The 18,378-nt window shown below is 42.9% G+C and overlaps 1 protein-coding gene across 1 annotated transcript in view; it reads left to right on the forward strand.

The window, feature by feature from the left end:
- Nucleotides 1–2,721: 2,721 nt before the first annotated feature.
- The window catches only part of ACER1 (alkaline ceramidase 1), a 90,990-nt gene continuing 75,333 nt past the window's right edge, over nt 2,722–18,378 (forward strand). The window contains exon 1 of the mRNA XM_056551976.1: nt 2,722–2,761. The gene's annotated coding sequence lies outside the window, so the exon portion shown is untranslated. The remainder of the gene's footprint in view (nt 2,762–18,378) is intronic.

The following is an 18,378-nucleotide window of genomic DNA, read 5'->3' on the forward strand; positions in this document are numbered from 1 at the left end:
AAGGTCAGGGCAGGCAGCAAGGGTCGTAGTCAGGGGCAACAGCAGAAGGTCTGGAACACAGGCTTGGGACATACACAAAACGCTTTCTCTGGCACAAGGCAACAAGATCTGGCAAAGCAGTGAAGGGGAAGTGAGGTTATACGAGCAGGGAGCAGGTGGAGGCTAATTAGACTGATTGGGCCAGACACCAATCATTGGTGGACTGGCCCTTTAAATCTTAGAGAGCTGGCGCGCGCGCGCCCTAGAGAGCAGACCTGCGCGCGCCAGAACGTGACAGCCGGGGACCGGGACGGGTAAGTGGCTTGGGATGCGATTCGTGAGCGGGCGCGTCCCGCTATGCGAATCGCATCCCCGTCGTGAATGTCAGTGCAGCGCTCCCGGTCAGCGGGTTTGACCGGGGCGCTGCAGAGAGGAGAACGCCGTGAGCGCTCCGGGGAGGAGCAGGGACCCGGAGCGCTCGGCGTAACAAGAGATTTGCTATGGAGCTTTGCTCCTACTCTTGACAATTCCTGACATGGACAGAGGTGACAGCAGAGAGCACTGTGGTAAGACTGAAAAAAGCAACTCAATTTTCTCTGTAGCATACAGCAGCTGATAAGTACTGGAAGGATTAAGATTTTTTAATAGAACTAAATTACAAATCTTAACTTTCTGAAACCAGTGGATTTGAAATAAATAAATTAAATATATATATATATATATATATATATGTGTGTTTTCACACTGGAGTGCCCCTATAGTGATCATAAGAATGATAAGTCATCAGCCCAGAACTACACTGGTGGATCCTGTCAATGATCATGAGGCAGCTGGGACTATAGTTACCAAGAAAACAGTTGGTAACACACTACACCAAGAAGGACTGAAATCCTACAGTGCCTGCAAGGTCACCTTGCTCAAGAAAGCACATGTACAGCTCATCCTGATGTTTTCAAATGTTCAGAAAAAAAGAAAAATTGGAGCACACACCTGTTTGACTTGCTTGAAGTGGTTTATTTCAGTAAATTCTGATCCAACATCCCGACACCCCTAGACCAAACAGAGCTGGAGCGGCAGGAGTTATTCACGTGTGCGACCGCACAGTTTCAAGCTGACGGGCGTTTCTTCAGGTCCACGGTGACTGAAGAAACTCCCGTCAGCGTGAAATTTGCTATATGTGAGCACCATGCTGTACCCTGCTTCACGTTTCATCCCACCCCCACCGCCATATAGACACCTGTGTTGGCTATATCCACTTACCTTCCTTGCCTGCAGTGCCCAGTCGCTTCTTTTGTCTAGTTGTTCATCCTGAAGATTGTTAGTGAACTACTGAATGATTCAAAGGAGAAGAGGGTAAAAGTGTTGTGGTCAGATGAGACCAAACTCGAGATCTAAACACAGCATAACTTAAATAGCTGGAGAAGAAGTAATGCAGCCTATGACACCAAGAAAACCATCCCCACCATCAAACACGGAGGTGGAAACATTATGCTTTAGGGGGTATTTTGAGAGAGAACCTCCTTCCCTCCATTAGAGGGGAATGGATATTCCAGCATGACAATGACCCAAAACACACAGCCAAGGCAACAAGAAGAAGCACATTAAGGTCTTGGAGTGGCCAAGGCAGTATTCAGACGTCAATCCCAAATAAAATCTGTGGAGAGAGCCGAAGGTTTGAGTTGCTACCTTCAAACCTTAATGACTTAAAGATGACCTGCAAAGAGAAGCGTGACAAAATGCCTCCTGAGATGTATGCAAACTTGGTGGCCAACTACAAGAAACGTCTGACCTCTGTGATTGCCAACAAGGGTTTTCCTAGAAATACTAAGTCATATTTGCAAAGGGGTCAAATTATTTCAATGAGTAAAATGCTAATCAATTTATAACTTATTTGAAATGTGTTTTTCGGGATTTTCTTTGTTTTTTATTCTGTCTTTCACTGTTCAAATAAACCTACTTTTAAAATTATAGACTGGTTTCTTTGTAGACAAACGCACAAAATGAAGATGCCATTGTCACAAAGTAATCCATGTTACTCACTCCACTTGTCATTAGTATTAATGTTACAATTAATTGGTAGGTATACATTTAAACAATAAACATCTACTTACCTCCAGCACTCCTGTGGTGCCCCTGGTGTTCTGCTCCAAGGATGTGTACCACATATCATGGATAAATATATAATGATATGTAAATAAAATATGTTATGACACATTAGCCAAACAACATATATCAGCAATGAATTGTACTTGTCAGCAGGGCTGTGTTTGCCCGATGTTGGCTTGGTTGAAGGTAATGATAAGACAAGATAAGGGTTGCCTGGCCTCCACTTCCTGGTGCTGAGCACTTATATTATAGCCACATTATACCTCTGGTTAGCAGGAAAAAATGTGTTCACTCAAATAAGTCTATCATTTGCAATATATCTAGCATGTCTAAAAGTTTCCCCCAGCAATGGCATCGCACCATAAGGTCTCACACTTAGGAGACAGAGCAGCATAACAGGTCTGTTTTATCATTGGAAAGCAATCTAAAGCAATTGTTTTGTGTACTCTTTAAAACGAATAAGCCAGTATGACCTGTGACACAGACACACACAAGACAACATACATACCAACCCTTTACTATCTCTGTCACACCCATCAAACCTCCCATACAACCTGTTCCCTGTGTCTCAGCATGCTTCCCTCTTTACTTGACTCTCTCATACAGAAAAGCTGCCTGTGATCCTTCCAGATATTACTGCCTTGCTCCAAGCTTTATATTACCTCAGAATTTCAAGGTAAGCAAGTGAGCTGTTTTTGCAGATTGGCTTAAGATCAGCCAATTTTATATGTAATTTGCCAATATTCAGGTGGAAAAATTAATGTATCGTTGCATGTCAGACACTGTCATTAAGGTCTGCAGGCAACCATGTTTAAGTACATGGCTACTTATAATGATCTTATTCTTTCATCATTACAGTGTACCCTATTTTGTCAAAGTTTTATATACCAACAGATTTATTAACCTAAAAAAACTAAAATGTTATAAATACTATTTGTATTGTGATCTTTCACTACACATTAAGCCCTCTATAGATGAGCAAACTACCCTTTGTAATCCATTTCTCAAAATGATGCTAGAAGAGGTGATTTAGAAATGGACTGAACAGTGCAAATGTATTTTAGAGTATTCATATATTTATTACCTAATATGACATATCCTTCTTATAAACAATAACATTCTCCTATGCAGCAAATGAACTACTTGGATATAAATAATTGTAATATTCAGTAAAAGACTACCACCACAAAACATTTGTTGTTTGCTAGCTGCCATCAAATAGAGCCAACGATATTAGGTCATCTATAACATTCCATTGCAACTACAAGTGAGTACAGTAAGATAAATTAAAGGGATATCTGTTACCAGGATTATACTGAGATATTTGTTCGCTGCAGCTGTTATTTTCATGTTAAGGGGATGTGACTATGAGTGGGTATGAATCAGGCCAAGAGGACTGTGAATATAAGGCTTGAGGGGGTGTCAATTGGGCTTACACTCCATAAGCCTTCCATTTACACCCCTTTTTAATTATTCCCCATAGGGACTATTACATGCAATCTTGCTAATACTGTTCAGTGCTATGACAAAGGCATAGCATTGATCAGTGTTAATGGCACTCCACCGCACTCCACTTATACAGGCTGCTCAGGCTGCTTGTATTCCTCGAGTGTGAATTGGACAGCACAGAGGCAGGTAGGAATCCTCTGGCTGTCATTTGAGCTGATAGGGACTCCTTAATTACCCTGTGGTGGACCCAATATTCCCCTTGAACCCACCGGCACCAGAGACTTTGCCTTTTAGATCTAAAGGTTTATTGCTGGGCATTGGCACAATCACAGCTTTCCGGCATTAGAGGGAAGTCCTGGTTGCTGATTGCAGCCATTTCCCATTGTCAAAAAGCAAGCGCACATCCTGCACTCGTTTTATAGAAGGTTGATGCTAAATGATGTAAATATACATAATTTTGCATTTGGGACAAACCCAGACTTTTAAGGGGGCAGGGGCTGAAGTGAAAAAAGGGCACTTCTCATAATTATTTCTTAAATTCCCAAATAATGATGCCCCCTGCCGAGCACTGACAAATAGTCCCTAGTAAGTAGCTGCCTCATTACATGAGTGACGATGCACCACTCACCAAAAATCATGCTGGATTTTATCATAGCTTGAGGATTAGAAGCATGACATAATTCCTCCACACCAGAATGATACTACAGTAGAAAAAAACACAAGACAGAGCTTCTCATTGGGCAGTATGTTTTGGACTGTTGGTGCTACAGGTGAGTCGCGTGGGCGGATCACCTACCTTGTAAGGTTGTGTTTGGCACACAGCAACCTTAAGAGCCTTTTGATGTATTCAGAATTATCAGGGTAGTGGTGCAGCCGTCCGGGTGTTTTGAGTGAATCCTCTTCACACTCGATAGGTAGATTCAGTAAATAGTAGAAAAAAACATTTTCCGGGTGATCGGCGCAATCCGCATGACGTACATAAATGCAAGGTATACTGGTAAAAATCCAAAGGTTCTTTTATTTGCTTGTATCAGACGCGTTTCGAGGTTTCATAAAAAGTTTCATTGAAAAAGAGGTATGAAACCTCGAAACGCGTCTGACGCAAGCAAACAAAATAACCTTTGGATTTTTACCAGTATACCTTGCACCGATTGCGCCGATCACCCGGAAATTTTTTTTCCTACTATTTACTGACTCCACACCAGAATGACATATTACTACTGCAGTGATTAAATAAAACCTTCATACTGTTACAGATCAACATCACCAATAATACTACTACACAAGGTATAATTAACTAGCCTAAACCATGACTAACATTACCATCACATAGTGACTGGATAATACCACCATACTAAATAAGAACCTCTAAACACAGACCAATATCGCCAATAACACCAGATTACTTCTTTCATTTTTATAAAGGCCCCTGAAAAATGAAGATGCAATTATGTTTGGAGTCTACCTTTCCTCGACACAAGTTTTGATAAATCTTCCCCCATATGAGTAACTACAGTACTGTGTCAGTGCTACAATACCGATCAGATACAGTTACGAGAAAAATAAACATCTGGTCAAGACCTTTATTACGCCATCTTCTGGCCTTGCCACCCAGATATCTTTAGCTCCTTACTTTTGCATAACATTTTCCAGCACTGTGCCTTTGAAAAACTCTAAAAAAAAATCCTCTATAGAATGAAAAAAACAGAAAAACAAATGGAAGGTACACCCCTACTGAAGTCCATAAGAACTGATAGAATGTAGGTGGTAAGCATATGGCTGCTTACCAGACAGTGTTGCGCTAAGGGCGCAACACCTCCTTAAGCGTGTAACAGGCGATGGTCGCAGCCGCATGGTCCCACCGACATCTGCAGCAGCCTAACCGGTTGAATGGAGTGTGATAAATACATTGCAAAAACTGGAACTTTACTTTCCCAGATGAAACATGCGAGTCCCATGTATTGTTGAACAAAAAAGGACTGTTTATTCAGTATTCTAATACAATGCAAAATGTTTCTTTCCTGGACTGGGCGCTTCCTCAGGCATTAAAATTCATTACACAATGGCTCAGAAATAGATAAGTAAAAGTGGTTTCCAGAGGCCTTATTAAAAATGAAAGAAGCGATCTGATTGGTTGCTATGGGTTGTACAGGTTTTGATAACTCTCCCCCATAGTGACTGGATAATACCAACATACTGACACTGAACAAAAACCACTGTACACAGTCAGTGGTGACCCATGCTCTACACAAGCTCTACAGTGATTACTTACAGTTACATCTGGTGACTTGCAGGTGATGCCTTCTCTAATTGGAGTCGTTCACCTTTTTCTTCTCCATGTGGCTCAAACAGTCATGAAGATTTCTCCCAGCCACAAGTCGTCACCACAGAAACCTGCCAAACAAACATTTTAGATACCACACTTTTCCAGCATCTATAGCGCTTCATGCAGTTGTAACTCCCTCAGTGTCTCACACAGTAGAGTGAGTAAATAAGTGAGTTGGGGAAGCGTAGGTAGAAAGGCAGTAGCAGCAGCCTACTTTAGACAGTAGAATCAGCCCCCTTTAGGTAGTAGTAGCAGCAGCAGCCCCCTTTGGGAGGTAATATCAGCAGCCCATTTTTAGGTAGTATTAACAGCAGCCTCCTTTAGGTAGTATTAGCAGCAGCTCACTTTAGGTCGTAGTAGCAGCAGTCCCCTTTAGATAGTAGCAGCCCCCTTTACATAGTAAAAGCAGCAGTCTCCTTTATGTGGTAGTAGTAGTAGTAATATCATCCCCCTTTAGAAGTAGTAGCAGCAGCCCCCTTTAGTTGGTAGTGAAAGCAATAGCAGCCTCCTTTAGGTAGTGGTGGTAGTAGCTGCAGCCCCCTTTAGGTGGTAGTGAAAGCAATAGCTGCCCCCTTTAGGCAGTTGTATTAGTTGTAGTGGCAACCCCTCTTGACAATAGTAAAAAAAAAGAAAAAAGGGATACTCACCTGGCTCCGCAGAGTGGCTTCTCTTCTGTCTTCTCCTCCGATCTGTGCTCCGGCGTAATGAAGCCTGCATAATATGGGTAGTCACAAGAGTGACTAACAGAGTGAGGAGCCAAGGGCAAAACAGCCTCATTACACTATAGACCTGTCATTAGATGCTCTTCTAGGTAAATGCATCCCAGACCAGCACTGCAGAGTATACATTGTATGCATCGCCCCTCTCTTAGGGGGGCGAGTTAGGAGGCTGCAAAGTCCTCTTGAGCGTGAGGCCTTAGGTGGCTGTCATACTCGCCTAGTAGGAGGGATGTCTCTGCCTCCAGTCTGTTTTCTCTGTTTCATATTGCTATCATTCTCTCTGTTTCATATTGTTACCAAATATATTGAAGCAGAATTTCCGGCAAAATCCTTTGATTTGTTCTCTCTGTTATTGTTACCATTACTGTTTCATATTGTTACCAATGACATTGAAGCAGATCAATTTAACACCTGTGTCTAGGTTGCTAGTCATATAATTCTTTTTACTAATTATGGGGGACATTTATTAAGGGATTTAGAGCTCTTTTATTTGCTTACAAAAGTTGCACAAAAAAAGTCGCATTAGCACCTAAGCAAATTTTTGTGCGACTTTTGGCTGTAAGCAAAAAGCTACAAAAGAGCTTACGAAATTCAATTTTATTTTTAGGGATTTAGGGTCAGGGATTTATCAAGTGTGAAAGTCGCACAAAAAGTCGCTAGCCCTCCAAAACACGGAGCTGGCTTACAAAACGGCTTTGGAGAGCAAATTTTTATATTTCCCGCTGGCAACCGTGATCACAGCTCCATCGGGAAATATGCAATAGAAGAAAAACAAACCCTTGTCACTGTTGTAGTCTCTAAGTTGGTGTCCCACTATTATAGCGTGCGGTAATATGTACTACTGATGTGTAGTGTCCTGCATGTTGGCGGTGCTCACGTATAAAGTAGGATAATCAATTCCAAGTGCAAGATTAGAAGAACGGAGCACTCACCCAGGATAATGCAGTTAAAACGTCTTGTCTTTATTCAAGCGTACATCAGGTACCGGAGCGATGCGGGAGAGCGGATAGGTGCTGTGGCGTGGGGTGTAGAGCAATGGACCGTATTCGCGCAAAAGTGCGCTTCCTCAGGCCCCTGACGTACTTCCAAGTATGGAGTGCTTAAATCACCTGATGCCCGTTACCATAGTGACATACAAACAAAAAGACGAACAACATAGATAACAGGAAAACATGATAAAAACAATGAATAAATAACAATTAATAATTATGCTTGGAGGGTTAGAGGCAATAGTATATTAGATTGTTATAATACTATTTAAGTTCTATCATTCAAACCAATGGCGCTTGTGGCATTCAGTTTGGCTATCCAACGAGCTTCTTTGATTAGAAGATGACGGTGCCTATCCCCTCCTCTTCTGGGCTGATTAACCCTTTCCAAGGCCGCAAACCGCAGAGCTTGAGCATTGCTATGGTGAACAAGTCTTACATGGTCTATTAACCTAGTTGCTCCAATACCTGTCGTTATTGACCTGACATGTTCACGGATGCGATGATATAATGGACGTATGGTCTTCCCTATGTAAAACTGACCACAGGTACAGTATAAGGTGTAAACAACATAATTAGATTTACATGTCAAAAATTGTTTAATTTTAATTTGTTTACCTCCTAGCGTGACTTCTTTAGCTTTAGAATTTAATAAGCAACAGGAACAATTTCCACATGGAAAATTCCCTGTGGGCCTGGATATTGATAACCAATCTTTCTTTTGTTGCTGTTTTTTATTTAAGGATCTTCTTAGATAGTCATGAATCGTTCGATTCTTTTTGTATGTGATAATGGGTTTACATTTAACCGTCTCGCTTATGTCCTCATCCTGCTGGAGTATATACCAATTACGGTATATAGCTTCCTTGACTGCCTTATTCAACAAAGCGATCATTAATTTGTACCTTGTGCTTTTTAGATTTATTTTTCAGTAAATCTGAACGTGGGATTCTATATCTGCTACCCGAACATAATGATGGGGACACTGATTTACATCCCCCCCTTGTCTCCCACCTGCCCGCGCTGCACATCTCCCATCTGTCTGCTACCTACCTGTTGCAAAACTACAACTCCCAGCATGCCATTACAGTGAGGGCATGCTGGGAGTTGTAGTCTTGTAGCGGGCAGGAGATATACGACGGGAGGGTGGAAGACAAGGGGTGATGTAAATCAGTGTTCACCGTCATTATGTTAGGGTAGCGGGGATAGAATCAGACGGAGCCCGGGTGGCTGCAGAGTGATGCCAGCCCGGGCTCCTTTTAACATACCTTGGCGCTGCAGAGTTTCTGTATCCCCTACTGTAATTTCATATTCCCCGCTGGGTCCCCGTGATTGGCCGGAACTGAGCAGCCAATCATCGGACCCGGCGGGAAATTTGAGCTGACAGTAGGGACTAAAAACTCTGCGGCTCCGTTACATGTTAAAAGGAGCCCGAGCTGGCATCATTCTGCAGCCACCCGGGCTCCGTCATATATTATCCCCCTGGTGCCGTTGTAAGGAACCCGGGATGGCCTCACTGCAGCCGCCCGGGACTCCATTATATATTTTCCCCACGATGCTGTGGTAAGGAGCCCAGGCTGACATAACTCTGCAGCCACCCGGGTACACGCTGAGAGATGGCAGGGATGGCTCCCAGGCGGCTGCAGAGTTACTACTGCCCAGGCTCCTTACCACGGCGCCGCAGACTTCACTGTAATTTAAAATTTCCCGCCGGGTTCTGTGTTACGGGACCCAGCGGGAAATATAAAATTACCGTGATTTTCTTATCACCGCCAGCCAGGGAGCGTAGCGCATTACCGCTCGCTTCCCCGGCTTGCACGAATACAACTCCCAGCATGCCCATGCTGGGTGTTGTAGTTGTTGGGCAGGTGACAAGCTTGTCACCTGCCCTCTAGTGCAAAACTACAACTCCCAGCATGCCCTTACTGTAAGGGCATGCTGGAAGTTGTAGTTGTGGGGCGGGTGACAAGCTTGTCACCTGCCCTCTGTTGCACAACTACAACTCCCAGCATGTCCTTACTGTAAGGCCATGCTGGGAGTTGTAGTCGAGCGGCAGGGGGCAGGTGACAAGCTTGTCACCTTTTCCCTCCTACAACCCCCAGCATGTCCTTACTGTAAGGTCATGCTGGGAGTTGTAGTTGTGCGGCACAGGAGATGCATTGGCGGGTGACAATAAATGTATTAACCTATTTTTCTTTTCCTTTTCTTTTTTTTCTTCTCATTTCAGATCCATGTATCCTGTGGGCTACTTCGGATTCAGTGGACTGCGTTGATGACCAGCGTTTTTTCCCCTTTCTGTTTATCGTTAATAAAATTGTTGTGGGGCTTGTGGGGGAGTGGTTTTTTTTGGAATAATTTTTTTTAAACATATTTTTTTATTTATTTACTTTACAGGTTAAGTAGTGGAAGCTGTCTAATAGACAGAATCCATTACTAGGCCGGCCTTAGCGTTAGCCCCAAAAGCAGCTAGTGCTAACCCCCAATTATTACCCACCGCCACAGGGGTGCCGGAAAGAGCCGGTACCAATAGGCCCAGAGCATAAAAAATAATGCTCCATGGCCTAGGCGGTAACAGGCTGGCATTATTTAGGCTGGGGAGGGCCAGTAACAATGGTCCTAGCCCACCCTGGTAACATCAGGCTGTTGCTGCTTGGTTGGCATTTGGCTGAAAATAAAAATAGGGGGAACCCTATGCGTTTTTTTTTATATTTAATTATTTATGCAAATCATAAGGTTCTCCCTATTTTTATTCTTAGCCAAATACCAACCAAGCAGGAACAGCTTGATGTTACCAGGTTGGGCTCCCCAGCCTCCCCAGCCTAAATTACACCAGCCTGTTACCACCTAGGCACAGGAACTCCATTTTTGATGCTGCCGGCCTGTTGTATGGGCTCCTCTCGGCACCCCTGTGGCGGTGAGTGTTGGGGTAATAATTGGGGGTTAGCTCTAGCTGTTTTAGTGGCTAATGCTAAGCCCCGGCTTAGTAATGGACTCCGTCTATAAGACAGCTTCTACTACTAAGCCTGTCAAGTAAATAAAAAATGAAAAAAACAACACGTTTAAAACACTCCCTCACAAGCCCTCGTTAACCATTTTATTAACATTAAACCAAAAAAATATTGGTCATTGTACTCCTCTGAATCTAAAGTAATCCACATGATACATATATTTGAAATGAGAAGTAAAAAACTAAAAATGAGTAAGTACATTTAGGGGGAAAAAAGGGGTTAAAGGGGTTCTCCGCTGCCCTGCCTTCCAGAGCTCCGCTCGCAGCGTCCGGAAGTTTATTACTCCGAACGCTGTGTGCGGGCTTCCGTGTTCAAGGCCGCCCCCTCGTGACGTCCCCTCATGACCGCTGTCAAGCTCCCTTCCCATAGACTTTCATTGAGGGGGCAGGCGTGACGTCACGAGGGTGCGGGCGTGACATTACAAGGGGGCGGCCTCGAACACGGAAGCCCGCACACAGCGTTCGGAGTAATATACTTCTGGACGTTGCGAGAGGAGCTCCGGAAGACAGGGCAGCGAAGAACCCCTTTTAAAAAATGCAATGAACACATACACACATATATATATATATATATATATATATATATATATATATATATCTCACATTTTTTTCAAAGCTGCAAATTGGTGTTCTGAGGTCATTTATTGGTTTTTGCTTATGTGTGCTAAAAAAATGGTGCTCAAAAGTGATTATTGGTTTTTGCTTATGTAAGCCAAATTTATCAACCCCCTGTGATAGTATGATAATGGTGTCATACAAAAGCAAAACCAAAAGCAAGAAAAAAATGGCTACAGAACTCGCTTACCAAAGCAACGATGATAAATGTCCCCCAATATACTTATTGATGCTAACAAGCAAACACGCAACATCGGCCACTAACTAATTTTTATTATTGTCACTATATATGTTTTAATTGTTGCTGTGATACATCATTTTATCATGCTCTTTTATGCATTTTTATGTTCTTCCTAAAAATGTTTTTATTTTTATTTTATTTATTAGCACATTACATATATGCCAGTTAATAATTCTAATACCAGAATCTAACAATACCAAGAACCCATATGATACTTCCTTTTGTTTTTACACACTGTCAGTATTATTATTTTTATTTTTAATTATTTATTTTGTTATGCAAATTAACCATGTGACCTATTGACCTGGAAATACTTCCACTTTCATCGTATATTTCTGAGTTATTGTGTAATATTTTGAGGATGAGGATGCACCCAGTTCCGGTAAGAAAGACATTGCATTGTATGAGAATTATCTGAATAAACAGTCCATGTTTCAAACACTACATCACTACATTCTTACTACAATAAGGTTCCAGTTTATGCTGTGTATTTATTGCTCCATTCTTTTAAGAAATACCAGCACTCATGAAATAGATGGAGTGAAGATTTCTGTAGTGTATATTCACATTAGACACTGTAACAGGACACTTTTTCGGCACAACAGACCTCAGCCTGAGCTGAGAAAGGCCTGTTGTCCTGAACTGCGTCCTGTACCATTGTCTGATGTGAATAAACACTACAGAAATTGCATCTATTTAATGAGTGCTGGGATTTCATTACTTCATGATATCCTGGATTTGATGCCACCTTGGGTACCACCTTGAGCACCACCACCATCGCAGTAGTGCTGACACATATGTACTATACACTGTAACCCTGAACAAAATTGATTCACACTGTGGCCCCCGAATAAAAAATGCCCCCTACTGTGCTCCTGAAAGTATGCCCCTTTATAAAAGAATACACTCACAACCTTGGTTAGAATTACACAATTGCTGACGCTCCCACACAAGCACAAAGCTTCTACCATCCCAGGAAGGTTTATCCTTGGCCAGGCTCTTGTTGAGTGGCAAGGGAGCGTGATAACATTATTGGGTCAACTGAGCCACACAAATTGCATAATACAGCATAGCAGGGAGCCAAGCATGGCACCCTTGCACCCTGCAGTGTTACTTTCATCCTTAACTGTATTTATATCTGAAGGATGCAGGTATATTTGGATACAGCAAAAGAGTACTGGGTTGGCATACTGCTCCTCTTTGGTTCTGAAAACTGGCTGTTATTTTAACATCGAGTTGAGGCAATTCATGTTGTCCTAGAAAGCAGCCTGATAGGAAAAAGTAACAATACTTCATAATTTGGTCTTCCTAAAGAGATGTTGAGATGTTTAATCTAGCATCATTTGCACTTTATGGGGGGGGGGGGTAATCATTTATGGTAACATAGTAACATAGTCAATAAGGCTGAAAAAAGACCAGAGTCCATCAATTTCAACTTATAACCCTAGTGAGTCCCTACTGTGTTGATCCAGAGGAAGGCAAAAAACCCTCATACTAGAGGTAAGAATTCCTTCCCGACTCCAAATATGGCAGTCAGAATAAATCCCTGGATCAACGTTCTGTCCCTATAAATCTAGTATACATAACCTGTAATGTCATGACTCTCCAAAAATACATCCAGCCCCTTTTGAATTATTTTACAGAGTTCCCCATGACCACCTCCTCTGGCAGAGAATTCCATAGTCTCACTGCTCTTACAGTAAAGAACCCCCGTCTGTGCTGGTGTAGAAACCTTCTTTCCTCTAGACGTAGAGGATGCCCCCTTGTTATAGATACAGTCCTGGGTATAAATAGATCATGGGAAAGATCTCTGTACTGTCCCATGATATATTTATACATAGTTATTAGGTCGCCCCTAAGCCTTCTTTTTTCTGAACTAAATAACCCCAATTTTGATAATCTTTCTGGGTACTGTAGTCCTCCCATTCACTGTATTACTCTGGTTGCCCGTAATTGAACCCTCTTCAGCTCTACTATATCTTTCTTGTACACTGGTGCCCAGTACTGTACACAGTATTCTATGTGTGATCTGACTAGTGATTTGTACATAAATTAATATATTAAATAGAACAGGACCCAAGGCAGACCCCTGTGGTACCCCACTAGTAACAGTCACCCAATCAGAATAAGTACCATTAATAACCACCCTCTGTGTCCTATCACTGAGCCAGTTACTTACCCACTTACACACATTGTCCCCCAGCCCGATCCTTCTCATTTTATGCACCAATCTTTTATGTGGCACTGTTTCAAGTGCTTTGGAAAAATCCAGATATACGACATCCAGCGATTCCCCCTGGTCCAGTCTGGAGCTCACCTCCTCATAGAAGCTGATCAGGTTAGTTTGACAGGACCGATCCCTCATAAAGCCATGCTGATATGGGGTCATACATTTATTTTTATCAAGATATTCCAAAATAGCATCTCTTAGGAAACCCTCAAACAGTTTACATACAACCGAGGTTAAACTAACAGGCCTATAATTCCCGGGGTCACCTTTTGACCCCTTTTTAAATATTGGCACTACATTTGCCATGTGCCAGTCCTGGGGAACAGTCCCTGTCACCATAGAGTCCCTGAATATTAAAAATAGGGGTCTGTCTATTACATTACTTAATTCCTTTAGAACACAGGGGTGAATTTAGATTTTTTTGTAGGCGGCACTGTACTTCTTCCTGGGTTAGAAAGGGGACCTGTACTGGGGAGTTTGGCATTGTACTGGCATTTCATTTTCCTCGGTGAATACAGTGGAGAAAAATTTGTTTAATATATTTGCTTTTTCATTTTTAACCTTTTTGCTATTTATATGGTTAAAGAACATTTTGGGGTTAGTTTTACTCTCTTTGGCAATGAGTCTTTCTGTCTCTATTTTTGCGGCTTTTATTTGTTTTTTACATATTCTACATTTTTCTCTATAGCTTTTTAATGCTTCTTCACTGTTGTCCTGTTTTAGTAGTTTAAATGCTTTATTTTTGTAACTTATTGCCCCCTTAACATTTTTATTCATCCATGGTTTACTCTCCGTGCAGGTTTAGAACACAAATGTCACAGTGATTTTGACAGGGATGGGAAAAATTCATCAAATGTTGCACAGCACTTGATAAATTTATTGCATGGCCACATCACTCCAGCATGGTGCTAGTTTAGATACTTTTGTGGGGCTGCTGGGAGTTAGTCTGAGTTGTGTGAAAGATGCCATGTATGACAAATTTTGATTGATTGAAGGAAATTTTGATTGGTTCAAGGATTTCTCTTCAAGATTGTGAAAATGCCACAAAACACACAATACACGATTATATATGTGTTCTGAGCAGGATAAAAAATGCTGCTTTTTATACCCGTTGTACTGCCAGCATTTTGAAAAACTGCCATTGACCCAAAAAACGTGAAGAAAAACACCACAAAGAAAAGTATCTTGTTTGTTGTGAATTATACAGTGATTAAAAAAAGGATAGTGCAAAAAAAATAGCCATAACCCAGAGAGCATAACACAAATCTATTACCATGAAAAGAAACAATAAATTTATTAACATGAAAAGACACAAATATTCAAGTGATTTCCTTTGGTGACACAGTAGATGTCTAGGATGTCTAGATGTCTAGTCCAGTTCTGTCCAGACACATACCAGCATATCCTTGCATACAGACTCCACTGTCAGGGTGGGTTCACACTACGTTTTGTCCCATACGGGAGCGCATACGGCAGGAGGGAGCTAAAAGCTCGCGCTCCCGTATGTAACCGTATGCGCTCCCGTATGCCATTCACTTCAATGAGCCGACCGGAGTGAAACGTTCGGTCCGGTCGGCTCATTTTTGCGCCGTATGCGCTTTTACAACCGGACCTAAAACCGTGGTTGACCACGGTTTTAGGTCCGGTTGTAAAAGCGCATACGGCGCAAAAATGAGCCGACCGGACCGAACGTTTCACTCCGGTCGGCTCATTGAAGTGAATGACATACGGGAGCGCATACGGTCACATACGGGAGCGCGAGGTTTTAGCTCCCTCCTGCCGTATGCGCTCCCGTATGGGACAAAACGTAGTGTGAACCCAGCCTCACACTGATATGTTGTCTTAGGTGATTTATATCCTGTGGTTGGTGGGAGGTTGGGTTGCTCACATGAGTCCCTGATGTAGCCCAAGAGAAAAAAATTGCAGGGTGTTAGATCTTGTGATTGTTAAGACCAGCACAGCATTGGTAAATGATTTTTTCCTGGCACAGCCGATACAATGCTTCGGTAGAATTTCAATCAAGCCAGGGAACATCCATATGAAAACGTAGAGGTGCAGCACACTGCTGATAGATCACATTTGGCATCTCTTCCTCTCTGTGTAGCTTAAAGGGGAAAAAAAATCTAAATAACTAATGCCAGAAAGTTATACAAATTAGTAAATGACTTCTAATTAAAAATCTTAACCCTTCCAGTACTTATCAGCTGCTGTATGCTACAGATAAACTACAGAGACATTTGTGTAGTTCTTTCCGGTCTGACCACATTGCTCTCTGTTGGCACTTCTGTCTGTGTCAGGAACTGTCCAAAGCAGGATTTGCTATGGGGATTTTCTTGTACTCTGGACAGTTCCTGACAAGGACATACCGTATTTTTCGCCGTATAAGACGCACTTTTTCTTCCCCAAAACTGGGGGGAAAAAGTCGGTGCGTCTTATACGGCGAATACACCTCTATCGCGGCTGTCCCTGCAGCCATCAACGGCCGGGACCCGCGGCTAATACAGGACATCACCGATTGCGGTGATGCTCTGTATTAACCCTTCAGAAGCGGCGATCAAAGCTGACCGCCGCGTCTGAAGGGAAAGTGACACTAACCCGGCTGTTCAGTCGGACTGTTCGCGGCGGTCACGAACAGCCCGACTGAATAGCCGGGTTAGTGCTTACAGGACACCGGGAGGGACCTTACCTGCCTCCTCGGTGTCTTCTCCGTTCAGGGATCCCCTGTATGGCCGGCGCTCTCCTTCCTCGTCATCACGTTGACGCGTACGTGCGTCGCTGTGCGTAACGACGTGATGGCGGCAACAGAGAGTGAGGATACCCGGCCGGCAGCAGAGACGTTCCGGAGTGACGGGGACACGGCGACAGCGATGGAGCGACATCCAGGGCAGAGGTGACTGGTCCGGAGCGGCGGGGACACGTGAGTATTACCTCCAATGCAGTGGTCTTCAATCTGCGGACCTCCAGATGTTGCAAAACTACAACTCCCAGCATGCTGGCTGTCCGGGCATGCTGGGAGTTGTAGTTTTGCAACATCTGGAGGTCCGCAGATTGAAGACCACTATTGGGTTCAAAATCTTTATTTTTTTTAGATTTTGCACCTATAAATTGGGTGCGTCTTATACGCCGGTGCGTCCTATAGGGCAAAAAATACGGTTGGTGTGAGCAGAGAGCAATGTGGTCAGACTGGAAAGAACTACACAAATGTCTCTGTAGTTTATCTGTAGCATACAGCAGCTGATAAGTACTGGAAGGGTTAAGATTTTTAATTAGAAGTCATTTACTAATCTGTTTAACTTTCTGGCACCAGTTGATTTGAAAACATTTGTTTCTCACTTGTTTTCCACCAAAGTTCCCCTTTAAGCTATTCCTTTAACATGTCCAGGCAGGAGTTGCCAGTGATAGTATCCTCAGCAAAAAAAAATAGGCACCATAGATTAGACACCTTCTCATTGCAAAAAGCGTGTTAACAGGGCACATGATTTCTCTGTTTCCCAAATTCTAACATTGTGGCCATTGACCTTCCCATTGAGATGAAAAGGTAGCGTTATCACTAAACACCATCCTGTCAACAAATTCATCCTAATTCACAAATCATGGCATTTCAGATTGTAATCAGTTTTTTCTCCTGAAGAAGATGTAATCTGTATAGTTTACAACATAAACCTGTTCCATACTAGTCAGCCTGGTTTTGCATTGATTTTCAGTCACTGGCCATTTACCACTGATGTTACTTTAACTACAGATTCTGACTTAGCTACACCATTTTTGAGGGGAAAAAAACTGGGAAAAATGCCTAGAACCCCCCCCCCCCCCATGTGAACTTTCCAAGAAAACGTGATACAAGCCTTAGGCTACGTTTCCACTTGGTTTCTTTTGTACACCTAAAAAAACGCCAGCAAAAACTTGCAGTTTTGGCAGTTTTTCTGGCGTTTTTTCTGGCGTTATCCCTGGTGTGTGGAAACAGCCAAATTTGTACCCTGTGGCAGTTTTTTCACTGCGTACTGGGTACCCCTCTGTGGGTCGGATGCTGAGCGCCCAGTCCACAGAGTGTAAGGAGATGAGGAGGGATGTATAGCATCACTACTCACCTCCCCCGTCCGTATAGTATACAGGGGGGCAGAGTGTACCCGTGTATACTATACAGGAGCCGGGAATCCTGTCACCAGACTGACAGGACTCCCTGCTCCTATAGCCCCTTTGGGCGGTAAACAGAATATACAGCTATCTATAGATAGCTGTATATAGTGTATACAGAACAGGAGGTCCCCTTAACTCCCTCGTTTCTGTCACCGCCGCTCTGTGTAGCTCCGCCCCTAGTGATGACATCATTAGGGGGCGGAGCTACAGACTGTATTCAGGCTCTGTTCACATTATCCGTTTTGCATAATGGGAACAGACCCTTCTGCCAGTGTCTACCCAGACAGGGAGACTCCAGCTGTTGCTAAACTACAACTCCCAGCATGCCCAGACAGCCAAAGGCTGTCTGGGCATGCTGGTAGTTGTAGTTTTGCACCAATTGGAGGCTTACTGTTTAGGTAGACATTGCATTATGGGCGCTCTCCCCTGCAGAGAGTGCAAAAAATGTCCTAACCCATTTTTTTTGTGTTTTTTCTTCTCGTTTCAGATCCGTGTATGCAGAGGATTACGACGGATTCGATGGATTACAACGGATTAACTTTATTTTTTTTATTTTAATAAAATGGTTAACGAGGGCTGT

This window comes from Hyla sarda, chromosome 1 (assembly GCF_029499605.1).
Source record: "Hyla sarda isolate aHylSar1 chromosome 1, aHylSar1.hap1, whole genome shotgun sequence".
Taxonomy (NCBI): domain Eukaryota; kingdom Metazoa; phylum Chordata; class Amphibia; order Anura; family Hylidae; genus Hyla; species Hyla sarda.